At 38.9% G+C, this 2,756-nt stretch overlaps 1 protein-coding gene across 4 annotated transcripts in view; it reads left to right on the forward strand.

The window, feature by feature from the left end:
- The window catches only part of LOC117179870 (dyslexia-associated protein KIAA0319-like protein), an 81,268-nt gene that overhangs the window by 63,385 nt on the left and 15,127 nt on the right, over nucleotides 1-2,756 (forward strand). The gene's annotated exons all lie outside the window — the stretch shown is intronic.

Below are 2,756 nucleotides of genomic sequence, written 5' to 3' on the forward strand. Positions count from 1 at the left end.
TTAGACAGGGCGAGACGCTCGCCATCAAGGATCTCTAGGTAGGACTTATAGCTCCCAAGAACTATCTCTCGATCAGAGCTAATGGAGTTTAATGTGAGGTTCACCCATCTATCCACCAAACCACTTGCATTGAAAAAAATCCGGATCTGGGAAAACCAATTAAATTTGTTGTAAGGATCTTTTACTCCCAGTGATCTCAGTCTCTCGAAACACAATCTTGGGTACCGTGAACTATCCATTGTCGAAATTTTAATTAACCAAGATAAAATATTTTTTAAGACCGTGTGAGATAAATGCAAAGAACCAGTTTCTAATCTCACCGCGTAGTTAGGTGTATTGTTGGGCAGGGATAAAAGTTTCTTAAAAAATGAAAGCTGTACTCTCTCTATAACTTCCAAATGATTTAGGCTCCAAACCTGCGAACCATACAGTAGTGTACTTACAGAGAGGCTCTGGAATAATCTAATGTAGGTATTCCACGAATCAGCTCTGACCGAGTGGATTGTCCTTAGGATCGAGCCGACGGCTGTATTCGCAACACTAACGGACTTCCTTGCAGCGGGTAGAAGGGAGCATGAACCCGAAAGAGGGGTACCTAAATAAGTTTATTGTTTAACTACTTCGGTCCGGGAATCGCCGAATTTAAAAGATTTAAATTTCCTAGCAGATGAATTCGCTGATTTAGAAAAAATTACAATTTTAGTTTTTTCCGTGTTCACAAAAAGATGATTTTCTTTGCAATAAGAATTAAGTGCTTCCAGTTTTCTGTTTAACTCAACCGGGATATCTGCAAAGAGAACATAATCATCCGCATAACCAAGCAATAATATTTCAACTAAACTATTTACGGAGAGGCCTCGACAACCTTGCTGGATTAAATAGTCTTCTAAATCGGAGATGAAAAGCAAAAATTCGAACGGGCTTAAAACTTCACCCTGAAGGACACCCTGCGTGACCTTGACAAATTTAGTTGATCCCTTGCCAGTCTTAATACAAGTTGTCGCAGAAGAATAAAAGTGCTTCAGAATATTAATTATTTCAGTGCTAAGGCCCAAAGAGTGAAGCTTCTTCCACAATAAATTGTGCGAGATGGATGGAAAAGCCCCCTTAAAGTTGACGAAAGCAGCATATACCACCGCTCCTGGGTTTCTCAGATGTATTTGGATAATGGATACTAGCGTGAACAAGTTATCAAGACAACTTCTCCCCTTTCTGAAGCCCGACTGTGATTCGGGGATCAAGTTTCATTCAGTTTCCCATAAGACCAATCGATCGCATATAACTTGGGTAAAAATTTTCGCAATGCAATTAACAAGAGTGATGGGCCTGTAATTATCAGAGTCCTCAGAGTTAATCTTGTTAAAAAGGTGGATCATATACAAAACCCAATTTTGTGGTAGATTTTTATAAAATCCATAGCTGATTCCATCACAGCCAGGAGCCTTTCGATCCTTACAATTTGCCAAACATTTAATTACCTCCTCTATAGTAATAGCGCCATCTAATATGGGATGAGTTAAATTTAAAAAGTTTGCGTCAACAGAAGGTGTTAAGTTTGGTCGTGGGTAACAGTTTAATAAATATTTATGCCAAGTATTTACATCAATGCGTGCCAGGTGGTGTACTTTTGGACGCGATTCATTAATTACTTTCCAGAATTGTGCCGAGTTTTTGCAATTCGCTGCAATGTCAATTTGCGTTTTAATATGATTTCTTTTCTTAAATTCCTGAATTTTTCTGAAATTGTTTTTTTCTTTAAGATATGCTACTTTATATTCCTCTGAAAATTTATTTTCTCTGCAAATCCTCAATGTATCGGAGACCCGTTTTTTCACATCGCGACATTCGTCGTCGAACCATGGCTTGCGTTTAAAATAAACCAAATTAGAGTGCCTTTTTCGCGTATCTAGTTCGAATGCTACATCTTTTATAGTTTTAGTTAGTACTGTGTTTAGGTTATCGACCCCCTGATCAATGTTAGCTACCTCTTCCCTCCATTCCATCAGAGAGGCGAAGACATCTACTTTACATTTATCGAAAAATAACTGATTTAAATCAAGAACCTCGAATTCGTTCTCCGGAAGTGGAGGTGGCAATGCCATAGTTAGCACAACAGGAAGGTCGTCAGAGAGGGAAGCTAGATGTAACACGTGTAAATCAGAAAAGAGGTTGAGGCCTTTCATAGAGCACCATACAAGATCTATTATGCTTGATCCTTGGGGTCCTATGAATGTGAAATCTGCTGGAGAGTCACTAGGAGAGCGGCCATTTATGAGGACCAGTTCATTAACCTCCATATAATCCACAAATTTTTTACCTCTAGAATTGGAGAATCTGTCCTTAGAGAACCTTTCTGGGTAAAAGGTGTTCACGTACTCAAAAGCTCCAGAATCAAATTGGTTCAGATCTGATACTCTGCAGTTGAAATCCCCACCCATAATGATTGGCAAATCAGGGAATGAAATTAAAATGCGATACAATATAGAATTAAGATTTTCTAGGTAAACATTGAAGTCATCTAAGGGGGGAATATAAACAAGACCGAGTACGTAACAGTCGAAACGAGATTGGACTTTGAGAAAAATGTAGTTGGGTGACAATTACTTCTAATAGCAGGGGATGAAATACTTTTGAAATCTGCGGATCGAAAGAGACCAATGTTCTCGCTCTCCAGCCAAGTCTCGCACACACAAAGGATATCAAGGTCCCCTAAAAGGTCACAGATATCAGTCAAATTGTTAAAACCGTGAAGGTTC

Source organism: Belonocnema kinseyi, chromosome 9 (genome assembly GCF_010883055.1).
Source record: "Belonocnema kinseyi isolate 2016_QV_RU_SX_M_011 chromosome 9, B_treatae_v1, whole genome shotgun sequence".
NCBI classification, from domain to species: domain Eukaryota; kingdom Metazoa; phylum Arthropoda; class Insecta; order Hymenoptera; family Cynipidae; genus Belonocnema; species Belonocnema kinseyi.